The following is a 26,430-nucleotide window of genomic DNA, read 5'->3' on the forward strand; positions in this document are numbered from 1 at the left end:
AGTTAGAAAAATTGCTTAACATTTTAATATAAGGCCAGGATATTATTTCAATTTATGCCTGCTAGGTACATGTTCTGAGTGCTAGAGTAGTGAGTGAAGCAAAGCAGTGATTGCCCATGGAAGTGGGAAATGACAAGCAGCTGGGCAAGTGTGCATGCATAGCCATAGGTGATGAATGTTACAGAAGAAAATACAAGGGCGATGGGGAGAGGGAGGGGAGAATGTGACTATCAGGGACCTGTGTGCATGCACACTGGCTAGTCTTTATACTGTGGTCGATGAAAGCTTCTTAGAAAACATTTGACGGGAAATACAAAGAGATGCAATGCCTTTCCCTTTCTCTTTAGGTAGAGAGGGTGGCATGGTTACACTTGGCAGAAACTTTCAGTAGACTCTAGGGCATGTAATAAGCCTTGGCCAGAGTAGACTAGGCCAAAGAGACCGTGTAGGAAGAATGCACAGGATCGTTTTTCTTTTTTTTACTGGTATAAGGATACTGGGGACATTGTAATAAAAAACATAAAATGTATATGATGAAAAATGTTGTAGAATAGCATAAACACCAAAAAGATACCTGAAACTTGATTTTGCTTTCTATTGTTTCCTTGATTCCTTAAAGCATAGACCTGGTCTTAGTCTTTTTCTCCTTACTCTTGCGATCTTACGCTTTGTCTAGCTCTTCCTTCCTGCCTAATATTTTTAAAGGTCTGTTAGTAACTTTTTCCCTACAGAAATGTAAATCAGCATTTCTAGTATGTGCAAGGGTCTGGATTTGATACCTAGCAAGGCAAACTAAGTAAATTAATATAACTCAGAGAATACCACATGTATATCAGTTACTTTTCTGTTGCTCTGATAAAACTTTAAAGCTGAGGAAGTTTATTTGGGTTTATCATCCCAGAAGGGTAAGAATCCGTTACACTTGAAAGCAGGGAGGTACGGCAGCTGAAGGAGGCTAAGCTCCTAGCTTCAAACTCAGGCGTGAAGCAGAGAAAAAACTAGAAATGGCAGAGTCTTTAAACTCTGAAAGTTTACCTTTAATGAGACTCTGAAAGTTTACCTTCAATGACATGCTTCCTCCCGCGGGGCCATACCTCCTCAACCTCTCCAAAGAACCCACCAGCTAGAGAAATGGTGTTCAAACACCTATGACTGTGGGGGCCATTTCTCATTCAAACCACCACAACATGGATAACTTAATCATCTTTCAAGTGTAATTTAATCTTTTAACTTGTAATTTAAAATAATTTAATTATATTACACTCATATCTATATTGATCTGTGTCAAAAAATTTATTTCAAGGAATTAGTTCAGGTGATTATAGAGATGGGTTAGTCTAGAAGTCCAAGAACAAGTTGGTAGCCTGGGGTCTCGAGCCAGGGATGTTGTTATAGTCCCTTGAGGAAGAGTGTATGTTCCTTTTCAGAGAAAGCCCAGAGTTTTATTATATGCTGGGTTTGGACTTGTCAGTGTCTCCCCCCCCCCCCCTTTTTTTTTTTTTTTGACTCAGAGGCCTGAGGAGCCCAAGCTCACAGGCAGGCTTAACTTTGTTTCGGTGGTGGTGTATATTCCAATGGAAACATTCTTCACTTCAGCAGCAAGACCTCTCCATCAGCCAGACCATAAGGCTGTATATGTATGGTATTGTGTAGACAGTGATGCTATTGCTATTTCACCCTGGCAGTTTTGGGCCTGGTAATGGGAGAAATAGTACTCTTTTGGACACTAATTTAGAGCATACACAGCTTGGTGGCTATCACTACTGCAGGTCTACAAAGTATTTTGTCACCCACTTGATATTATAACAGCTTTCAAAAGGCCATTTTATCACTATTCTGTCAAGCTGGCTCTGTCATTGTGCTGGGGAACTTGGTAAGACCAGTGAACATCGTGAGCTTGGGTCCACTGTTATGTTTCATGTGTTTATAGGCAAATTTGTTATCAGAAGCAATGCTGTGTGAAATAACTAGATGGTAGATAAGGCATTCTATAAGGCCATCAATGGTAGGTTTGGCAAAAACCTTGTATGCACGTAAGGCAAATCGATATCCAGAGTGTCTGTCTGCTCCAGTAAGAACAAAGTACTGCCCTTTCTATGCTGAAAATAGTTCAGTATATTTAACCTGCCACTAGGTAGCCTGGTGATGATCATCTTGTGGATTGGTACTATATTATGGGCTCACTGTTGGCAGGTTAGTGTTTCTAGCTAGATCTTCTATGGTTGAGTAAAAGTTCACGTTCCTAGACACATGCATCATATTCTTTCCTCCCGTGGCCTCTTGGCTCGCAAGGCCATCAAGTAATGATAGGAGTGGTTAGAGAGAGAGAGTCTTACTGGTATTTAAAGAATGGGTTACCTTACCCGTTTGTTTCTTAAAATACTTCCTTACTGATACCACCCTTAGGTGAACATTCTTGTTGAACACATATCTCTCCTTCACTCCACCCCCACTCTGAGATGTCTGTCAATATACCTTCTTTAGACTGCTTTTCTAACAATTTCCTGCTACTTTGTCCTTCCAAGTCTGTGACCATTAGCTAAAGTATGGACATATTCTGTGAGTAGGTAAACTATGGACATATTCTGTGAGTAGGTATATGCATCAGCATCTTTTAGCCACTCTTCCATGTAATAGAAGAACTAAAACATTGCCCAACGTGTGGATTCTCTTGCCACTAAAGGAATGTCTCAGAACGGACACACTATTGATTTTTCTGGTGCTATGTGCATATTGTCTAGAATCATCTGTGAAACAGACCTAGTCTATTCCTTCTCTAGTTAGCTCTAAGTATTTGATCCCATGAGCAACAGGTGTGAGCTAGGAGAGATAAAATAATGTACAGGAATGGGAGTTGTGGGTACCAGGGCTTCTTGTTCACAAATTACTTGTAGCTTCAGAGTGCACTTGGACACTATCTTTTTACAGTAGTCCTATGCTTTTTTTTTTTTTTTTTTTTTTAAAAAAAAAAAAAAAGAAGACAGGTTTTCTCTCTGTAGTCCTGTCTGTCCTGGCACTCCCTCTGCAGATCAGGCTGATCTCAAACTTAGAGATCCACCTGCCTCTGCCTCCTGAGTACTAGGATCTAAGGTGTGCACCACCACTGAGTGTGACTGCCATCTTGCATGAAGCATTTCCATTGTTGGCAGCACTGCAGTATGTGTCCACTCTCATGAGTTTGGTCTGTTAACACCAGTTCATGCTAGAGTTCAGATTGCATGGGAACTTGGTAACTACTTCTTCACTCTCTAATAAAGCTCAGGAACAACCAGCATGTTTCTCAGAAGGAAAGTAAACTTTCCATGGAGGATGATAGGGCTCTGGTTCAAGTTCCCAAGGGACCGTACTCTGCTTTACCTCCACAGGGGCTTGCCAAAGGGTCCAGATAGCATATCTGACATTGCCACTTCAAGTATCTCCTGGATTACATGGCTTAAGTTGCAGAAAATCTTGCATGGCAGTCCAGTTTTTTGCAGAGCATTTTGTTAACAACAACATTTGGATCTTAGGCCAAGAAAGTTGTTGCAAATTTCAAGTAAAAAAACACTGAAAGTGTCTTTCAGATACAAATTGCTTGTAGAAAACAAACTATACCTAATTATCTTCATTAACAGATGTTTTTTTTTTTTAAAAAAAAAGAGTTTTATTTCAGGTAAGTTTTTGCATACCAGGTACCAAGGGATAGCTTAGTGTGTAAGCAGAGACACCACATCTGTTGCAGAGGACTTTACTGAAGGGCTTGACTCTGTTCTGGTAATTCACAGTGACTTTGGTTCACTTGATTTGACCCTTCTGGTTATCCAGATCAAATCAGAAACTTTCCCTAGGTGCACTAGTGGTGTCTGTGACCTGAATAGTCTGATTACTGTTAGCATTTTATGTCCCTTAGGTAACTGGTCCCTGTCTGCTTGGTAAGTACTGCTAGCTGGCCCTCCTTTCCTAGTATCCAATTATCCTCATTGCATTTAAGGACCTCACATCAGTGACCGAGGTTCCCATGCTGTGATCAGACAGCAACTCTAGAGCTCTTTAACTATGCTGAACCTCTCCTCACAATTTATTTCTTGTATTTGTGGTGAAAGCTGTGGAATCTGGGTATTCCTGAATTAGGCAAACAGATTTTATGTGATAAACCACTCTGCTGTTCTGACTGACTTAAGCCTTTGCATAGCATATGCTCTAGCAGTTCTGGCCCTGCAATTTCATTTGATATAGGCCTTATTTTGATTTATATTTAACACTAGCCAGCTAGGCTGCTAGACCTTTCCAGTGTACTAACTTAGACTTTCTGGTTAATAGCTCGTATCAATAAATTTGGCTTGGTTAAAATTTGAACTTTTGTTTATACTATCCTGTACTTTTTTTTTTTTTTTTCCCCCGAGACAGGGTTTCTATGTGTAGTCCTGGCTGTCCTGGAACTCACTCTGTAGACCAGGCTGGCCTCGAACTCAGAAATCCGCCTGTCTCTGCTTCCCAAGTGCTGGGATTAAAGGCATGCGCCGCCCGGCTATCCTGTACTCTTAACACCCATCTGCACACATAGTTCCTAATGTTGTACAAACTGCATGCATTTCCCTGGCTTATACTTTGATACTTTGTAGAACTAGAATTTGGTAATGTTCAAAACCAGTGGTAGAGTAGAGGTTAGTCTTGAGGAGAATCTCCTTCTTCTGGCAAAGTGCCATTAAAGTCTTCACGATGAGCAGGTACGTTTAGTCTGTTTTCTGGTAAGTTTAAGGTTATGGTGCTGATACTGTTTCAGCTCTCATGAGCATTTCATGGTGGATCGCTTCATGACAGTACATTTAAGAGAGATCATGAGGAGAGGCAGGAAGACAGCAAGGAGGGGCAGATCTTGCTTTCTTACAATAACTAAGGAACAACTGGAATTACACCAGAATGGTGTTAATCCCTTTCTAGTGCTGAATTTGCAGTGACGTCTTCCATTAAGCTCTGTCTCGTGGGGGTGCCATCAGTTCTCACACTGTCACACTGAGGAACAAACTTTGAATGTACAAAACCCTTTGGGACTGTGTTCACTTCAAAGCTGCAGAGTTCACCTCAGGTGGTAGATGTTTGATGGACACAGCATCACAGAGTGCATAATCCCCATTCCAGTTCTCAGAATCGCATTATTTCCAAATCAGTGCTTCCAGCTTAGTACACAGTATTCTGTAGGTGAGAATTCAGCTTGTTTTGTTATAAAACTACTCAGGATGACATTCTAGTTGTGCTGTTCAAAAATTGGCTCTGGTGCTACACTGGATAAAGTTTCTTTTAGGCTTGGGCACAGAATCTTGTAGGTCATTTATGCAATTACTTGAATTAGGCATATGAAGCTTTGAGTTTTTACTTTTATTTTCCCACTTCATGTAGCAGTAAGGAGCCAGCCACCAGCTAATCTCATACTTGTCTGTAAGATGCTCTAAGCTATCAAACATGCAGAACCTTGGTTTAATAGTATTTCATTAGGAATATTCAATTATTATATTTTGTATATTTTTACTGATGCACTGTGCTGTGGGCTGTTTGTTCATCTTTACCAATGGAAATAGTCTATTGTTGCCTAAATCTAATAAAGAATGGAGAACAAATTCAGAAAATTCATTTAAAAAGTCTTCCCTCTAGAAACACTCTTAGTACTCAAATCAGCTTCTATGTAAACAGTAGAATGCCTGGGTGCAAATATAAAATCATTTAAGAAATGGGCGTATGTGATTGTGAAGTTTAGTTTGAAGTTTGTAGGACAGATATCAAAGCTTGGAAACTTCTGTTTGAAATTGATTCTATATTTTTGGAGCAGACTTTTGTTTTCTCAGAGAAGCCTCTGTTTCATTTTTAATGTCTTTCAGATGCTTGGATCAGGCCTGCCCAGGTTTACCAAGATTAGATAAGACCTACCCATACCACCAGATTTTGGTTGTTTTATACAAAGGACCCTTTAGTAACATTTGTGTGTGCGGTTGACTACTTAGGTACTGTGCCTAACCAAGTTGGTAGATGATATTACCATCACAGACTAGATGAATCATTTGAAATGTATGTATATATGCTTGTCTTTCATAATAAACTTGTCAGTTCATTTACTTCATTGTAGACAGCAGCTCCTTTAAATAATAAATATTAAGTAGATTTTATTCATGAAATATGTGCACCTATATTGTTTCAGAATGAAATGATTTTTTCTTTTAGAATTTAGTTATTTTCATAATTAGGTATATGTGCAGGTGTCTGTGTGGGTATGTGCACATGAGTAAGATGCCCACAGAGGCCAAGGATGGCATCAGATTCTCTGCAGTAGAAGCTACAGGCAGTTGTGAGCTGCCTAAAATAGGAGCTGGGAACTGAGTTCCCCTGCAAGAGCAGTGTGTACTGTCAACCATCAGCCCACCTCTCCACCCCTCCAAACGAAGCAGCGCTGAGGTGACATGCTCACAATGCTATTGCCTACATTCAGGATAGAATACCTACACAGACATGCCTGAGGATTGACTCCTCACTGATTTTAAATTCTAGCTTGATAATCAAGATAAGCAATTGTATTTGTCATGATATTTCACTTGGAAATAAATCAGTTTATTGCTGTTTTTAAAAGAGAGGGTTGAGGTTCAGGATACATGAGACCCAATATTTTAAAGGAAAGGAAAGGAAACAACAACAACAACAACAACAACAACAACAACAACAAACCCCAAAGGCAAAGGCAAAGAACAGAGGCGTCTAGGACAGAAAGCAAAAGTTATAAACAAATGTATCACTAAAAGTGCTTTTGACATATAACTTTGAGTGTGTCAGCATACTTAATATTTATTCTTTAATGAAATCTTATGCATATTGTAGATTTACATTTCTCCTTTTCCCAAAGACATGTTTTAAAAAATGGTTGATCTGACAGACCCATGCAATGGCATCCATAAGAGCTGTTATATGGTCATATCTGCACCTTTCCCGGCATAGTAAGAGCTGTTATATGGTCATATCTGCACCTTTCCCAGTGTAGTAAGAGCTGTTATATGGTCATATCTGCACCTTTCCCAGCGTAGTAAGCACTGAATCTAGGCTCCAGTATGGTAAGCAAGTACTCTACCATTGAGCTATACATGGTTTAGCCCATATGCCTGCTTTATTTTAATTAATTAACTAATTAATTTTTGACAGATCTTCCTCCCCCACGGACAATTAAATTGTTAGAGAAACTGGGTCATATGTCCTGTGGGCTAATTTGGATTTGGCTGGTTTCCTTTGATATTATGTCATTTGACTGGTTCTAATTGTTTCTTCCATCTTGCTAGCGAGATTTAATAACTTGGATAGATCTATTTTAAATTTTAGATATGAATGCTTCCTAGAGGTACCATGTGCTTCCAGGGCATCTATCATGAATCACTCCTGTTCCATGAGTCACATGGTTAGCTGTTCCACTGGCTACTTTCTGCTTCTCAGTTGGGTCAGTGTACTTACCCTTCTTAACCCTGTCTTTAAAAAGTCTTAACCTAACAGACATGATTTACCATTATTCACTCTTAAGTGTTGATGATTGTTGCCTATAGCTGTTAACTGAAGTTACAAATTGTAGTTTTTTTCAGTTTAGTTATTCTTTCAATTATTTATTAGTTGGGCTGCCAAGAACTTTAATCATGTTTTTAGTTACCCTAAAATGCAGTGCTTATGGAGAAGGCAGGGAAAATGCTCATTTTTCTCCTCCCAGGACTTGGTAATTTACTGGACACTACTGAAGTCTCAGTTTTGTCTTGAAGTAGCATTTTTTTTTTGGTGGTTAAATTTAATTTGCTAGTAATTTTAGAGTTCTGTATTTTTTGTTCATGAGTGAGGCTATTTCTTCTTTCTTTTTTTTGGGAAAGTTTGCCAAGGTGGAATTCTTTTTTCTCTTGATCATTGCTGGAACTCATGAGTGAAATTGTCTGTCCTTGAACAATTTCCCTATGTTCCTTTGAACAGTTTCCTATAGACTTACCAGGTGAATTCTCAGATGGTTTGTTAAATTTATCTTTTGTCTTTTAAGAATATAAGATAACAGAATCACCCTGGGATGGCTAATTCTTTAATGTCATCTATGCATGTTCTGAATTTACCTTTTTTACTTTCTCAAATGTAAATTTGTTTAAAAAGTTGGCTAGTCTGACATAACTATGCAATAGTTCACATAGGAGCTATTCATCTGGCTAATACTTTTTATAGAATAGTTTGTGTTCATTCTTCCCCCAGCCCCTCAAAGGCACATGCTACTTTTAGATAGATACTGGGTTAGGCTGTAGCTCAGTTGGTAGAGTATTTGTCTAGAATGCATGAAACTCAGAGTTTGATCCTCAGCATTGCACAAAAAAGACCTTGTTGTGCACTCCTGTGTTCCTACAAGTGACTAGTGGAGGCAGGAAGTTCAGAAGGTCAAGGTTATCCTCAGCTATATAATCAGTGTAAGGCCAGCCTGAGATATATGAGATCTGACTCAAAGAATTTCTTTTGAATAGAGTTATATTTAAAAATAATTTGTATAGTATACTAGTTTATTATTGCTGCTTTTGCTTATATTTTAAACTTTAAACTTGTATGAATTATGAATTATAAATCTTTTTGGATCTTTTGAGGAAGGTTCTACATTTGGGTCTAACAGTGTTTCTTTCTGGGCCTCAGTACTTAATTTGTAATACAAATATCTACTTCATATAGTACCCAAAAGAGTAGATTGAGAAGTAGTTTTTGAATTATTAACTATATAAGTGAAGATTTCAAAATTAATGAGGAAGGACAGAATCAAAGTTAAAGTGAGACAGACTGTTGAGTCTCCATCTCCCTGCTCTTAGAAAATATAGGCCGAGGAAGCCAGAGAGCCGTCCATTCTTCCCCGTGACCAGCCCAGGCTTTCCGCTGCCCAGGGCCTCAGACGTGCTGTGTGCCTTCTTCTCATGAAGTCATTGAGAAGTGCTGGCTTTTTACTTACCAGGTTGAGTATATCTTTCTCAAAAGCTTAGGAAGACTGAGTACATGTGACATCAGAAGTAGAAAGGAATCTTAAGACTTCAGTAGTTTAAGTTACCAGTAATTAAAATTGCAGTCAAAGTAGTTACTGGATCTCCTCCCTCCCATCCACACAAAGAAAGCCTTGTTACAGTATTTGAGGATTAAAATTCACTTAATATAGTGAGGAATAAAGTCTTATGTGATTGTACCAAATGCACTTGGAATTTAGTTGAAATTTTACTTAAAAAATCATCACTCTAGTATAGTTTTAGTAAAATCTTAATTTATTATAGTTATGGAAGATTCAAAGTAATTGTGTTTGTTTTTTTCTAATTAATTCTTTGGTTTCCTAGATATATGTACCACAGATAATTTATTTTTCCTTCAAATTCTTCAAGTTGATACCCCGTATGGAAAGGTTTCTTATTAACTGAGCTTTTGAAAATATTATACAGTGAAGGCATCTTAGCTAACCAGAAACTCCTCCCCTGTATTTCTCTTGATGAACTTTTTCTGATTTCACATAAGAATTTATTTTTCTGTTTTTAACTTCTTCTGGGAAACTTACTGCTTATGAAATTATAAGATTTCTAAGGCCACATTAAAAGAGTTATGGAGGCAACTTTAAAATCATACTTTGTAGAAAATATAGTATTTTAAAATAAGTTCTGAAAATTATCTTTAGTCATATGGCTTACATCAAATGCTATTTGTGAATAGTTTGAGTGAACAGTTTCTGTCTCAGTATTACTTTCTCTGAAGATTCAATAAGGGCATAGTGTTTTATTGATGCAGGTATTAAGGGATGGGTGGACACAAGTTTATGTTGTGTATGCTTCTGCAGTTTTTTTCTGTAAAAATCAGAGCATTTTCTCTAAAAGATATTCATTACCGGTGTCAGTACAGAGGATAACTTGTGCTGCAGAAGGGGAGAGCCAGTCCTTTCATAATGAAGGTTTCCTTCTAGGTGTTATGGATGTTGTTAGGTACCGTACAGTCTAACATGTTTTCTCTAACTACACATTATTATTTATTTATATCCCTCTTGTTGTCTATAGAATCCCCTCAGGGTAAATATGTGTGCTAACTTTGCATTTGAGGATGCTAAAAATTCCTTCAGAGATTATATAGAGATGACATTCTAGTAAACATTGAAATTGAACTTTAGAACAGTTCTAATGCATGAGTTGGTAGTCTTTGTTGTGAAATTCCACTCTCCCTTTGAGAAACTGATGCTGCTGTGAGAGGGAAGCAGTTGTCAATACAGCAGTTATATGCAGCTGCTCAATGAGTAGTACTGGAATAGACAGTGTCTGTTAGGGAAGTAAGGGTGCCTTAAAGATAGAACCAGCACTTTTTCTCCTCAGACAGCATGCCGGTATGGATCCCTGCCTGGCCTGGAACTTGTGTAGACCAGGCTAGCCTTGAACTTTTGATCATCTTTTGATTGCGGATATGGGAAGAACACTGCTTTTACTTGCTAAGGACATAAATCACATTTCCTAGTAACAAAGTTCTTACAGTAGATGAAAGCTAAATGTTTGAATTATGTTAATAGAAGTGGGCTTTTGGTATAGCACCTAAAGTGGCTAACATTACCTCCAAGTGGTCAGCACTGTTCTGTGAATGACTTCCTTCATTCAACATCATTTGAAACCATTTCATAGACATTGCTGATTGAGTTCTGCAGGTAAGAATAATGCAGCAATTGACATGTAACATGTCTTCCCTGGCAAGTTCTACCTGTCTAATATCACCTTGCATCTTGCCCCTATCCTTATACCCTTATATCCTTATATCCTTATATCCTTATATCCTTATATCCTTATACCCTTATATCCTTATATCCTTATACCCTTATACCCTTATACCCTTATACCCTTATACCCTTATACCTTTATATCCTTATATCCTTATATCCTTATACCCTTATACCCTTATACCCTTATACCCTTATACCCTTATACCCTTATATCCTTATACTCTTATACCCTTATACCCTTATACCCTTATATCCTTATACCCTTATACCCTTATATCCTTATATCCTTATACCCTTATACCCTTATACCCTTATATCCTTATATCCTTATATCCTTATACCCTTATACCCTTATACCCTTATACCCTTATATCCTTATACCCTTATACCCTTATACCCTTATACCCTTATATCCTTATACCCTTATACCCTTATACCCTTATACCCTTATACCCTTATACCCTTATACCCTTATACCCTTATACCCTTATACCCTTATACCCTTATACCCTTATACCCTTATACCCTTATACCCTTATACCCTTATACCCTTATACCCTTATACCCTTATACCCTTATACCCTTATACCCTTATACCCTTATACCCTTATATCCTTATATCCTTATATCTTTATATCCTTATATCCTTATATCCTTATATCCTTATACCCTTATATCCTTATATCCTTATGCCTTAAACCCTTAGGCTGCAGTAGATTATCATTTAAAATTTACTTTTTACTTGTGATGTTTTTATTTGCTAGTTTTTTAATAATAAAGTTTATTCAGCCAAAACAAGCATTACTTTATATATTTAGGTACATCTTTTTATGAAATTGTAAGATGCAGAGGAAAATGGTCATTATCTTTATGTTTGGTAATGAACAAGGTCTTTCCTTTGGGGTGTCATGCTTCATATTATGGAGGTTGTATGCTGGAGTGGTCATAGTGAGAGTCTGTAAAATAGTAAAATTGAAGTTGGTTTTATTTCTGTCTCATTGTAGCACTGGCTTAGCTTATATTCTCATTCTTTTGATGCTAGACAACTTGTCCCCTCCCCTAGTCTGTTATCATTAAAATCCACATCCCAAAACTTTATGAATGTTCTGTGCAAAATCCAACCCAGCACTGTCCACTCGGATTGCTGTGATTCTCTTGTTGCTAATGTGTTTTATAAGTGCCAGCATTGTGCCATAAACAGACAGAAACAGGCTCCTGGTCACTGATTCCTAATTCTTTCTGTATGTTTCAAGAAGTAGTTTGCCTTATTTTAGTGAAATTACCGAAGTTTAGTGAAATTCCTCTTAGTAAGAAAGTGACACAGATCCCGACAACACCTTTATGGTGGTAAAGGCTGAACTCAACGAGGCGTCTAAAGAGCATTAAGGTAACAGAAGCCATCTCACAAATGTTATGCTTGGAGGAAAACCCAGGAAGGCAGCAGGTTAGTTTTGAGACGGTAATGATAGTGCATGCCAAGAAGAATGTCAAACTGTCCCACCTGGTTGATCTGTTTTTTATTAAGAAAGTAAGTGTTTAATTAAAAAATAGTAGATCCAAGTTATTGAGAGAGAAGTAGATGAAAAAGGAACTAACTGTTCACAGTGCCCCAGGTAGGCTTTTCCCCTCCCAATCTTAGGGTCAAAAAAAAAAAAAAAAAAAAAAAGTTTAAATCCAATCCTGTGTTACAGGTCTCTGATTAGTCCTGGTGATGTGGAAGGAAAGAATGACAAGTTTCTTTTAAAAAATTCTTTGACTTGTAGCTAAAACATTTAATAAAAAGTTCATATTTCAATGTGTGCAACTTGGCAAGTGACATATATACACACATACATATATGAATATGTATTATAAAATATGTATTATAAAACTACATAATATATATATATATATATATATATATATATATATATATATATATATTTCATTCAATCAACTGTGAGCCTCAGAAGACGAGTTAAAGAGCAGTCACTGAGGAGAATGAGGATGTTCTGTTGTCCTGGAAGTAACATAAAGAAAATGTAGCCATGCTGATTGATAGGCAGAGGTCTAGGAATGAGACACCTTACTAGAGTTAGTAACGTGGAGGTTACTTGTAATTTTGAACAAGCAGATTTGGACTTTAAGAGAGAAATGGAGAAGAATTTGAGATTGTTAGAAGTGTTTTTAGAATTTTTTTTTGCAGGGCGGAAAGAAACAATCAGGAACTAGGGTTGAGCATCTTGTGGTGTTGTTGAGTATAAGGAAGACTAGCCTGTTGATAAGGAAGCTCGTCAAGAGGCAGCATGTTACCTATGGACTTCTGAAGTGACGACATACTAAGCATGATGAGATTTAGTTCACAAATGTGTAGCTTGGCTTGTATAGAGTGTTCCTTGCCTTCTGACACCTCCCTCTCCTTTGAAAAGACGGACCCATGGCCACTCCCTCACTTGCCTACACACTGCCTCAGCCTCCTTCCTGTCTTTGCTTCTTCACGCTGAGTTAGTAAAGCCATGACCCCAGCTAAGTGCACTTGGCTTGTATTGTCACTGGCTAGTGGATGCTTAGCCAGTGACAATAGCCACGTGAAGATGTAGACCCTGGGAGGGGCTCCAGTGGCCATGGGAGTTTATGGAAATTCTTTCCACATAGCTTCACTTAATTCTCTAGCTTTCAGTTAAAGATAGAAAGCAGAGTCCTTGCTGTGAGTAAGGACAGGAGGTGGTTTGAAGTTGAGGTGAGGATCACAGTGTGAAACAGTGGGAGCTTAGCTGTACCTGGGAGTTGTCTGTCCTGGCAGCATTAAGGATGCAGGTGAGAGAGATCTCTGGTTAGGGGTGAATGTAAGACATGATCAGCCATGTTCAGATGCAAGGTGTAAAGAGAGTTGGTGGAAAGTGCACTTAGCTTTACTAACTCAGCGTGAAGAAGCAAGGACAGGAAGGAGGCTGGGGCAGTGTGTAGGCTAGTGAGGGTGTGGCCATGGGTCCGTCTTTTCAAAAGGAGAGGGAGATGTCAGAAGGCAAGGAACATTTGTGTAGGCGATGGCGGTGGCTCTGAAAGGGACAGGCTTGGTAATGTTTTGACAGGAGAGCTTCCATATGTCCTGATACTGGATGTTTCTGAGAAGAGGGGTGACTTAAGTTTTATGCCTTTAGGACTTGTAAAAGGCAGTTGCTGTGACCTCAAATGTTTCATTGTTTGCTATTTATTTAGTTGTCTTGACTTAGTTATACTTTGTTGATTGTTGCATAGAGAAAGGAAAAGAATTAACATTAAGCCAACCAAGTATAAATGAAAATCAACGAAATTTGGTGGGTATGGTGGGACACGCAGAGACAAGAGGATCTCTGTGAGTTCAAGGCCAGTATGCCCTCAAAACAAGTCTCAGGGCAGCCAGGGCTACGTGATGAGATTGTCAAAGAAAAGAAAAGAGGAGGGGAGGGGAGGGGAGGGGAGGGGAGGGGAGGGGAGGAGAAGAGAAGAGAAGGGAGAAAAGATAACAACACTGAAAAACAAAAAATAACCAGCTAACTCTTTAACTCTCCCTCCCTTTCTCCCTCTCTCCCTCTTTCCCTTTCTCCTCTCTCCTTTCTTCTCCCCTTCTTGGTTCAATAGACAAACACTGAATTTCATGCTTGCTGTGATCCAGGTGGTATTCCAGGTGATAGAAACTTAGCACTGAACAAGACACCTGGGTAATTTGCACTTGGCTTAGTTAATATTGAGAGACTAGTATGGGCAATTCATAAAACGAACAGTATTGTAAATTATATTGTATGTGTACTTAGTGACTGGTAACTGTTTCAGTTAATTGTATATGCCTCATATTTTTAATACCACTTCCCAGAAAATTACATTATTATGTATATCACTGTTCCATAGACTAATTATGGAACAACCTCCAAAGCTAAGTGCACCTATAACAGAAAAAGTATGCTCTTATAGAGTCTGGAGGATAATACCTGAGTGTCATGGGTTTTAGACAGTGACTGAGCATCCCGTCCTCCTTTCTCCTCTCCTCTCCTTCCCTTGCACTCCTTTTCCCTCTCTCCCACCTCCCTTTGAGTCCAGGCCTCATGTAATCCATTCTGGCCTCAGATTCAATGTGTAGCTAAGGTTGCCCTTTAAAACTCTAAATCCGCCTGTCTCCATCTTCCTAGTTCTGGGATTACAGGCTGCACTACTGTACTTGACTCGGATCCGTTCACTCCATAACCCTTAGTGTTGTTGTTCACAAGGCCTGGAGGGCGGGGGCGGGGGAATGAATAAATACAAAGAAACCAGGAAATGGAGAGAAACACTTCCTATGAGGAAAAAATGATCTTGGAGTTAATTGAGTTTACATTATTGCTAATGAACCAATGTGTCATAAGTGAGGAATCATTAGTAATTAATTATGAATGGCCTTCATTTCTGACTACTTAATTTGAAGCAAAAATCGATGTTAGAATTGTATGCTGTTTAATATCATGTGGAAAAGATAGAAAATTCTGCTTTAGCGAATAAAGTTATTCCTCAGCGTTTATTGCCAGTCTTGTTAAGCATACTAATTTCAGTGTTTTTGCATGGACGCTTTGCAGTGCTGTCACTGTCCTCCAGCTTCTCTTCTGTGGGAATGTCGTCTACAGGCTAGTAGACATCCTAGGGAGGAATGTTTGAAACCAGAGGCAATATTCCAAGTGTTTTCTGTGAGGTTTTTAATAATCAGTAATGATTTTAGTAAACTTTGTAGCTTTGAATGTTAGGACTGAACGTGCAAACGTTTAATATGCTTTATGAAACTTCCCTTCTCAAAACAGAACAACAGTACTGTTTCTTGTGTGCTGGCTGATTAACATAGATCCACAGAGGCCGCTGACACAAGCTCTGTGGCCACATTCTCCTGCTGTGCAGACACCTGGCTCCTCCCTCTTTACTTATGACAGCAGGATAGCTTGTTACAGAAGTAAGAGAGGGAATTCCTGGTTTGCTTGCTTTCTTTCTTTCTTTCTTTCTTTCTTTCTTTCTTTCTTTCTTTCTTTCTTTCTTTTTTTCTGAGACCTTATTGGTGTGGTAGTGGACTCTGTTTTCCAATTGGAAAAGTGTGTTTGTTTCTATTGCAAAACATTAAGAATTTCCTAAAATAATTGATTGAAACAATCAACTAATGAACCAACCAACCAGTACATAGCAAAACAGTTTTCAGAGTAAAGTGTTCCTCCAGAGTCAAATAGCTAGCTAGCAATATGAGCATCTTCCCTTTTCAAACATTCCCCATGGGAAGAAGTATGATGCTGACACAGGTTGATAAGATTATCTGAACTAGTCAAGCAGAACTCTCATGTATGTTCGTCTGTGTACTTCTGGTCAGTGGTACTTTGAATGAAACTGCTTTTAGAATTCCTGATTTGAAACTTGCTTTCAGAGAATATTTCCTTGGCGAATGGGAATATAGTTTAGTGGTAGGGTACATACCCAGAATACAAAGGCCCTAAGTTTTAGTGCCAGTATCATACGAAACAGATAAACAAATGAATTCAAAAAAATAAATCTTTTTCCGCATAATATTCTTTGTTGGTAATGTTAAGATTAGGAAACTTGATTCTTTAAACAGTTTAGGAGATGAAGGGAAGGCTCTAAGTTTGGACAGACTTGGGTTGAATGACAACTGAGCAGCTAACCAGCTGTTTGCCATTGGAGAATGCTGTGAGAACCTTGGTTTGTTCTCCATGATTCTGACACTGGTTGATCAGAACACCTGAATGAGTCAAGCAGAACTCTCATTTACGTTATAGCCACATAGTAAGTGTCGCATTAATTTTGTTTCTGTTATATCTCTTTGTAGTAGAGGTTTGTTTGGGTTGTGGAAGATTGAAAGCTGTTTTGAGTTACATCTACTTAAAGTTTTGTTTTGATGCTTTTTCTTAACAGTAGTATAACAGAAGGCTTGGGTTACTGGTGATTTATTATGTTTCTACCATGGCGTTGAGTAGCTAATCATAGTGGGCAGCTTAGCATTCCTGATAATAATAAGTATCTACAAAGTATAAAATTAATACATGTTAGTATGCATAGTATATATGTATAATTTAGTTCTGACTAGAGGTTTGTAAAATTTTGTATTATTTCCATCCTATGGATGACAAAATTAAGGAAAGGAGGCTAAGTAATTTTCCTACAGTTAAGTGACAATACAAGGATGAATTGAGTATTTCTTTTTCTCCTTAGAATATCCAACTTTCATCTGCAATACTGACACTAATTTAATTTTATATGATTTTAGATCCTTGCATTGACAGAGAAATGAGACAGTGAATTGTTCTTGGATTATAAGTGGACAGTAACAAGGTTCTCTTTATTCTGTAGTGTGGACTTAGATAGGGTAGTATTACTGCTCACAGTTCACTGTAGCATGTTTTCATAGTGCCCCTTTCAGTTACTGCTATTATTGTGTGTGTGTGTGTGTGTGTGTGTGTGTGTGTGTGTGTGTGTGTACTCCTTCTTGCAGTAGGATCTCAGGAAGCACTCTCCTCAGACACAGTCTAAGAAGAGCAGGTGCTGTATGGGATCCTACTCAGCAATCTTCCTCATGTTGCATGCAGTCAGTGAAAGTTTCTTATTTTTGGAGAGAAGTTAGAAATTGCTTCTGTGTGTTCAAAATATTTTTGTTCAATTTTTATAGCATCCTGGGAAAACATGAGTCAATAAGTATGTGCATGCACCTGTTTGCTTTTTTCCCCTTTCTTTTGTACCTAGTCAACAATATTTTCCCATTTAACAGATGCTGGAGTGTGGTAAACAACAACATTATTACATTCTAGGAGCCCTTATAACACAAAAGACAATAAAAAGGAGGTAACTGTCTGCATGAAGAACTAACGATGGCTCTATGAAGAGCTCCTTATTTGCATACACTGAAGGAACGTGTTGGTTAACCAAGAATTAAGTGATATAGAGGACCGTGCTAGGGAGTGAGTCAGGGTTGAGGTAGAAGCAGTAATTCTAGCACTTACTGAAAAGATTAGCAGAGACCTAAGAAGTAGCTTCGGGCAGATGTGAGTAAGTGGGAAGTAGCTTTGTGTTGCTCGTAGGGTAAATGGGAATAGAAATAAAGGGTATAAAATAATCAGGTAAGAGATCTTAATTTTAAAACTGCCATGGAGAGTGGGAAGGGAATGAGTTTGTATCGCCTAATTCAATCAAAACTGTAAAATGTTGAAAAAATAACTTACAATGAGGAAAAACTGCTTTGTTACTGCTAGGGTCAGGGTAAATTAATAGGCACCTTTTATACCATATAGTGATTGTAGATTCAGAGCTCCAACAGGCAGTTAGAAGGGGCTGTTAGCAAAGGGATTTTATTTTTCCTTTAGACTAACACATCACTGTAATTAGATGTAGCTACTGTGTCTTTTTGACCATCAGACAGTGTTTAGGGGTTATGGAATCTGGAATTCTTCACTTCTGTTTTGATTCACTCTTATATAGTACTGTGTGCACACATCTGATGATGGGGCACGTATTCTCCTTTGTTTTCTGCTATGTAATGTGCCCTAGTAAATGCTAGCATCTTCTAAAGGCCCATTATTCACCAGAAAATAGATTATGCAGTATGCTAAAATGAGTACATAGAACTTCAAAACATTTTTTTTTTTTTGAGATCTATTACTTCTACTACATACAGGTTGGGTGTCTCATGCTAGATGTAGGAAGAATAAGACATATGCTAGACATATGAGATTGATGCTGACCTCGAGAGGATATTCCATCATTCATTCTGTGTGAGGTTGAACCCGGGTTTGGTATATTAGAAAGTGATACTAGAGAATTGTCTCTGATGATATTAAAGTTTGCTCTAAAAGCATTTAAACTGAAATATTTGACTTGATAAAAATTTGGACTGTTGATGGCAGTAATAAATCCAAGATATTTTCTTTTCTTTCAGGGGTAATAATTAAGCAAATCCTAAGCATGAGATTTGTAAGTTGTTGCCAAGATGATAAGCCAAACTCTTGGCAGGGTGTGATGCTGTACGTGGTTACTGGGCCATGGCCACTGGCTTTTGTTAAGAGTTATCTGGCTCTATTTTTTGCTCATTTCTGCATGAAGTTTACTGACTCAGCTTGTATTGTTAGAGGGAAAGTGAAGACTGCATTTACTGTTTTAGCCGCCCCATCTCTTAGTAGGTTTCTGAGCTATAGTCTCTGTGAGTATCAATAGATTACAGTGACAGAAATATAGCGCATTGTATGTATGTTCTTCAGTGGCAGCTTAATGTCAGTATATTTGCATTTCAGGAGCTTTGTACAGTCTGGATTAGCCAAATGGAGGAGAAAAATATCTTTGATTTTTAGATGACGTTTAGGTCTGAAATGTCAGCCCTGCCAGTATCCTTTTCCTGATAAGCTTCCCTTGTAATTTTAGTGTAATTTGTCATTTTTACTTTTATTACCATGCCTGCAGTTTATATACTTTGTTTCTGGTTTTCTTGTGGTGCTGAGGACAGAAGCTAGGGCTTTGTGCTAGCTGTTAGGAAGCATGGACTTACTAGGGAGTCACATCCCTATTCCTGTAGCTTAGATTCTGTAATTTACTGTCTAGACTGTTGTGATAGACATTCTTGGGTGGCAAATATGTATCTCCGGATTAAAATAAAACCAATATATTAAGGAGATTCAGATAAGCATATGAAAATATATTCCACATTATGCTAGTGGGAAATGCCAATGAAAACAGGGAGATATATCATGCTCCTCAGTTTAGAAGACCATGAGCACTGACAGAATGAACTGTTGACCAAGTGTGGAACCCAGAGACTCATGCCCTGCTGGTAGAATGGACAGTGGTGTAAATAACATTAAAAGGCAGTTTGGCCATTTCTTATAAAACTTACCAGTTTTCCATGAAGTCCAGGGATTATACCTGCTGGTATTTATCCGGAAGAGTTAGAAAATTATACAAAAACCTACTCACAGCTTTGTTCTTGATAGCAAAGCTTAGCAGCCAACGGGTCTACCAGCAAAGAATGGACAGATAAACTAGGTGGCTCATTCAGACAATGAGATATTATTTAGCATAAATGTAAATGAAGCAGTATGAAGAAACAAGACTCCATATTCCTGCATGTATGTGTGCAGTGTGTACATGAGTTAAGGTGAGTGCTGTGGAGGCCTGAGGTGGACGCCGGTGTCTTTCAGTCATTCTTATATTTTGAGACAAGGTTTGTCACGAACCTGGAGCTTTCAGGTGCCACTGTATTGGTTGTCCAGCAAGCTCCAGGGTCTTCCTGTGTCTGTCTGACTAGTTGGGATCATAGGCGCAGCCTTCTGCTGGGCCTAGACTTTTTAAAAAAGGTACTTAGTTTTTGTTTATGCAGCATACACATTATTGACTGAGCCATCTCCCTGGCTTTCTAGTCAAACAAAGCCAAACTTTAAAGGTTGTATAATAAGGATCTTAAACTATGACAGAAGACAAAACTAAAAAGATCAATATTTGCCAGGAGTTGGGAGTGAGGGATGAATAGGTAGAACATAGGGTTTGGGAGGTAATCCTACTACCCCCTATTATATTTTAAGTGAGGCTGCATGTTTCAATGATTGAACCAAACCCATAAAGTGTACAACAATAAGTGAAGTTTATAAAGTGTACAACAATAAAAGTGAGCTTTATAAAGTATGGCCTTTGGGTAGTTACATGTTGTCACAGTGTGTACAGTCATCAGTGACGTGGACAATTAGAAAATACAATTGTCTGGAGTGAAGATTTGTATTACACCAGATAATTCTGAGTTCTCAAGAGGTTTCTTCTGTGACATTTTTCTGCATCATTTCCACCCCAACCTTAAGCTACCCTAGTGTGCAGATGGAACTCGGAGTAAGCAGGTGTCTTACCTGAGCTAGTAGTCCCTCCAGAACCCTATGCCTGGTGTTCTTGACCTTCACTTACTGATAGCCCAGGCCGTCTCTGCAGAGTCACTTCCTGTTGCAGCTCCACCCACACTTGTTAGTGTTTTCTTCCTCTGAACTGGGGAGTAAGACTAGCTTTTTGGAGCACCATGCTTTGTTACATGAGCCTGCCCTGTGCTTAATGTTGCTTAATGTCCTTGCCCTGCTCCCAGCCACAGTCTGCAAGAAGCTGTTGGGAGAGTTTGAGAAAAGGGGAACAGAAAGGACAGAGCACTGCTGCTTGAGACCCTGCTAGTGGGTTTTATTATTTGTGGGTTCCAGAGTGCATATTATTTCCTGCTGGAGCTTATTTTTGTTTCACCAGGTCACAGGAGAGACAGTTGTGGACATGTAAACTCAGGCACATTGTTAGGCATGCTATAGTAATATTATAGGTAGTGTATGGGTCAGAACAGGCTTTGTCCTGACTGCACAGTTTCTTTATAGTTACCTTCACTACTGAAGTAGTAGTATGTTAAGCTATGAAGGCTATGTTAAGCATTTTAACACATTTAAGCACTTGGTTATTTTGTATAATAATACTGTTTATTTTGTTTAGTAAGTAAACAATAATATCTGACAGTGGGTAGACTCCATAGTAAGCCGTAGATGAAATGAAACAATTGATCAGAAGTACAGTATCATGAAATTTGTACTGTCTGCTTAGATTTACCCTCAGCCATAAAGGGGTGAGAATTTGTCAGTTGGTACACTTAGATTTCTAATCCCCTGAGTAATTTCTTAAAAGACGTCTCCAAACATTTATATTTAAAAGCCAATTAATAAGTAATTCAGTAAACAAATAATTTTGAGCATTTCCGTGAGTCAGATCCTGTTCTAGGCAGTGTGGAGAGGACTGATCAAAACAAAGCCTGTGATTTCATGACTGCATCTCAGTGTGGGAGTTACTGAGGAGATAAAGGCATAGCGCTGCACACTGTGACAAGGCTGTGGAGAGTATGGAGCCAGCAGAGAACACAGGGGAGGCTGTGTGCCCTGGGATGAAGGGGCTTGGTTAGCCATGGTATATCAGGGAGAAAGTCTGTTGCTGGCAGAGGGAACTGCAAACATGAGCTTTCTTGCCAGTGAAGAATTTATGTATTTATTTTTTCCTTTATTCAGAATAGTCTATAGATCTTTCTATATGCCGGTCTTTACTTTTTTCCTGTGAACGCTAACAGTGCCTATTTAGTAGTCAGGATGAAATATAGAACCATAATTTCTTATGTATACTTTATAATATGGTAGGCATTTCCCATTTTCATTATCATTGTGTTTAATGTAGCTAATTGCCACATATATTCTTGCCTGTGTGTGTCTTCATGGAGGACCTTGAAGAACCAATGCAAATGTCACTTTTACCTTGAAGACTTTTTTTCTGTGGGCATAAGCACGTTTTTCTTCTTAGTTGTATACTAATTACAGATGTCTGACATTGTATGGTTATTAAGCTGACTTTTTTTTTTTTTTACTTAATGTGCATGTGGGTTTTGACCTAGAGTTAAACTTCTGTGCATTTGCTAGATAGATGATTTATAGTTAGTAATTAGCCTTGAATATCTATATTAACTTTTAAACTACTAACCATTAAGGTATTTAAACCATTAAACATGATATCCTTTGAGGTAGATAGTGAGCATATTCAAATTTAAGACAAAGTTAGGATACAAAATATCCATCACAGTGGTGTGGCTATTTCCCATTGCTATGACCAAATACCTGACAGAAGCAACCTAAGGGTTTGTGTTAGCTTGTGTTTTCAGAGGTCATTAGTTTACTACAGTGGAGCATGCATAGTGGACTGCTTGGTGTATAGTGGCAGAGACTGAGGCAGTGGATCTAACATAGCAGTGGGCCAGGAAGAAGTAAGCAGGACTAGAGGTAAGGTGCGGCTAACCCTTGGTGGCCCTTCCTAGTATACATTTCTACCGGCCAGGCCCTGCCTTGTGAAGGCTCTCTGGCCTCTCCAAAGCTTGCCACATATGTGGGAATAAGAGTCTAAATTTAAGTGTGTGTAAAGTTCTCACTTAAAAAGTAAAGTTCTCACTTAAAAAGTGGTGTGTTCAAGAGAAATGTGAATTGAAGTGATATACACTGTCCAGAAGATAAGTAAGGTAGAAAATGTGTATGTTAGAGATTGGGAGTGTTATTTTGGAAACCACTGGTTTCCTTTCCTACCAGTCATGTATGCTTTTTGGATCGGTCAGTTGCTTTTTCAGGCAGGCAGGCAGTGGTAGCAATACTCCTTCTCTGACTAAGAGTACTGACACATTTCTTTATATACATCGTTCTGACACTTGGATTTGGTGGCTTGAAGATATGGTTAAAATCCCAAATGTTATGTCGAGGTGGATATGATCTTATTAAACAGGTTACTCATGAATCATTTCCTCTGAAAGGTACAAACATAGGGTTAGAGATACTAGATTACGTTTATGGAATGGCTTTGGTTTTTAATAGTAAATAATTCTAACTAGAGGAAATAATTTTTATTCACTTAAGATGAAATACATAACTGTTTTTTCAAAAGACTTTAATGGGCATTTGGCATTGAATATAGGAACACAAGGTAGAACTCGATGCTGCTGTTGTCTATGCAGGGTGCGTCTTACTCTGTTGAAGCTGATTCGATTTTCTTCAATGCCAGGTGCTATCAGTGCAGAGAAAAGGAAATAATGTTGAGTATATGAAAGCTAAGGGATCCATCGTGCTGTACTGTGTTTAACACACGTGGAAGGCTCCGTGGAGAGGATGCTTCCTTATATTGTGTACCCAGCACCAGGCAGAGCCTAGCCGGTATGGGCATTGTTTAAATGAATGAGTGAATCCTGTTAGAGAAGAACCATATTCCAGGTATGGAGACATGGTTTTCACTAGTGCATTTTGGAGCTAAGGTCTATGAAATACTGACAGAGAAGACAGATTTCAGCTGTCACGTTTGAAATTATTACACTGTATTCTTATAGCCATGGATTTTATAGGGTAGACTGAATTTTAAAGCAAGTCAACTAATCTGATTTAAAGTGATCATTCTTGCTGAATTAACCTAGAAAACAACCGAGAAAGAAATAAAACGAAGCATTAGAGATGGCAGTAGAGTTAAGAACTCATGACTGTTGCATTTGTGGGTCTTAAGTCATACTTTAAGGAAATAGTATTCTTTAAAAAAAATAATAATGATAGTAAACTGATGAGAACAGATCCTACACTTGATCTTAGCCAAAAGGCCTAGAAGGGATTGAGGCCCATGCCATGAGAGAGAGACCACCCCTGACACTGTTAACGATATTTTGCTATACTTGCAGACAGGAACCTGGCTATATCTGTCTTCTGAGAGGCTTCACCTAGCAGCTGATGGAAACAGATATAGAAACTCATAGTCAAACAGGCAGAGCTCTCGGAGAATTTTGTGGAAGAGGAGAGGAAGGATTGAAGGAGCCAGAGAGGTCAAAGATAACTACAAGAAAACTACAGAATCAAATAACATGGGCTTATAGGGGCTTACAGAGACAACTACCAACCAGAGAGCATGCCTGGGATGGAGCTATGCCCTCTGCATAGATGTAACAAATGTGCAGCTTGGTCTTCATGTGGGTTCCCTAACAGCAGGAGCAAGTGCTCTCTGTGACTCTGCTGCGTGGCTTTGATTTCCTTTCCCCTAACTGGGCTGCCTTGTCTAGCCTCAATAGAAGATGCACTTAGTCCTACTGCAACTTGATATGGCAAGGCCGGTTGATATCCATGGGAAGCCCCTGCTTCTCTGAAGAGAAAGGCGGCGGAGAATGGGGGAAATGGAGGTGAGAGATAGGACTCAGAGGAGAGGAGGGAGGGGAAGCTTTGATGACGATGTAAAATAAATTAATTGATGGAAAAATAATATTGTGTGTTGGGGAGTACACAGTATGTGTTGGGAATGGCACATATGCCATAGTGTCGTACATTGTCAAGGTTAGAGGGCAACTTTGTGGAGTTGGTTCTATTCCACGTTTTGGGGATCAAAATCAGGTTGGGAATAGACTTCAGGGTCCCAGAGGATTGAAATCAGGGCACCAGGCTTGCACAGTGAGTGCAATCTCATCTACTCTAAATTTAGGAAACAGTATTCTGTGTAGAAACATAGGTCACTTTTATCATTATTTATTGCTTCATCTTCCACCAAACCTCATATACTAGAACTGACTTCATTATGTACCTGCTGAGTTGGAATCCCTGTACTTCTGTTGTGCAGTTTCCTACAAGTGTGCCTGTCAGCTTTGCCTTCATTCCATTTATTTTACTGTGTCACTGGAGTGACCTCTTATGAGTCTGATTGTGTTTGTCCCTCCTTGAAACCCCTGACTGACTTTGCATAGTCCTTAGATGTGATCCAAGTTCCCAGAATGGAAAAGGAAAGGTTTGGACAAACAGTCTCCTGCCAGTGCCTCACCTCTTTTCTTATGATCTGTACTCCATACAGAGGAACCGGCGTGCATGTATGTCTCATGCCACATACTCTGCCTGTCACTGAATGTTTTCTTTCAGGCATGATTTTCTCTCCCTCAAGGCCATTGGCTATAGGGCCTTTTGAATTTTCTAAATGCATTTCAAGAAAAACAGGCTAATTGTCTTTCCTAGTCTGGATTAGATTGTCCAGATTCCCATAACATACAATTTTAGTGCTCTATAGGCCATTGTAAACAATAGAAATACATTTTCAAGGCCAGAAAATTCATGATCTGGGAGCTGGCACGTAGGTACAAGCATCCTGTTACATTGTCATTGCTAGAAGAAGGAAGGGCAAGAGAGTGTGAGATAGGACTGCAGGAGGGCAAGTGAGGGCAAAAGATCAAAGTTGCCCTCAAGCTTCTTGTTAGCAGAATCTGTTTCTCACGGCGGGTTCTCATAACCCAACACCCTTTGTTAGGATCCTTCCCCAGTACTGTTACACTGGGGATTATGTTTCCAGTGCAAGACTTTTTTGAGGGTGGGGAGCATATTCAAATCATGACATCATGTAGCTAGTATTCATGTAGGAACCTGTGTGTCTTCTTTCTCACTAGATTGTGAGCTTTAAAAAGTGTATCATACTTTTAAAATTTCTAATGACTGCATTATCCTTTTAATTTCTATGTCAGTCTTTACCTTTCATGGCATAGAAGTTTGTGATCTAAAGTATGAAGCATCAAAATTAATCAGGCCTAAAATATTTCCCAGCAAAATCCTAGTTATTATGAGCTTTTGATAAATGGAAGAACGTAGTCTCTGCTCCATTTTTATGCTTAGCTGAGGAGACAGAGTGATAGATAAAGCCACCACAGATGAGTAGAGTACAGTTTAAAGTGATGGTTTTACATAGAATGATCTGAGACTTTGCATGGAAAAAGTTCAAATTCAGTAACATTTCATAGCTACTTTTTGCTTTCCTTTCCCCAGCTGCTTGCCATTGCTAGAGTGTCTGTAGCCTTCACAAACTCATAGTCTTGCTAGGATACATTTGAATGTTTTTCTCTTGTTCATTGTTACATTTCCAGTGCCTAACACAGTAGGTTACACAACAGATGACATTTATTTAATTGATGGACTGGACTTTGGAGAAGGAAGTATGTATTACATAGTACTTGTGAAAGATTTTTATAGTTAGACCTTGAAGTAGACTTTGACAGTATTTTTTTTTAATGAGTTAACTTTTTTTTAATGAAGTACATGCAAGTAAATAGTTACCCATCTTAATTTCCATCAGTCAGGAAACTGATTTTGCGATTGGATCTTGCTCTGTAGCACTGGTTGTCCTAGCATTAG

General features: G+C 38.6%; 1 protein-coding gene and 1 pseudogene across 2 annotated transcripts in view; one reads left to right on the forward strand and one right to left on the reverse strand.

Moving 5' to 3' along the window:
* Stim2 (stromal interaction molecule 2) overlaps nt 1–26,430 on the forward strand; it is a 128,360-nt gene that overhangs the window by 26,803 nt on the left and 75,127 nt on the right. The window lies entirely within an intron of this gene.
* Nucleotides 23,745–23,891, reverse strand: LOC117713249 (U2 spliceosomal RNA; annotated as a pseudogene).

The sequence above is a fragment of the Arvicanthis niloticus genome, chromosome 7 (genome assembly GCF_011762505.2).
Source record: "Arvicanthis niloticus isolate mArvNil1 chromosome 7, mArvNil1.pat.X, whole genome shotgun sequence".
NCBI classification, from domain to species: Eukaryota; Metazoa; Chordata; class Mammalia; order Rodentia; family Muridae; genus Arvicanthis; species Arvicanthis niloticus.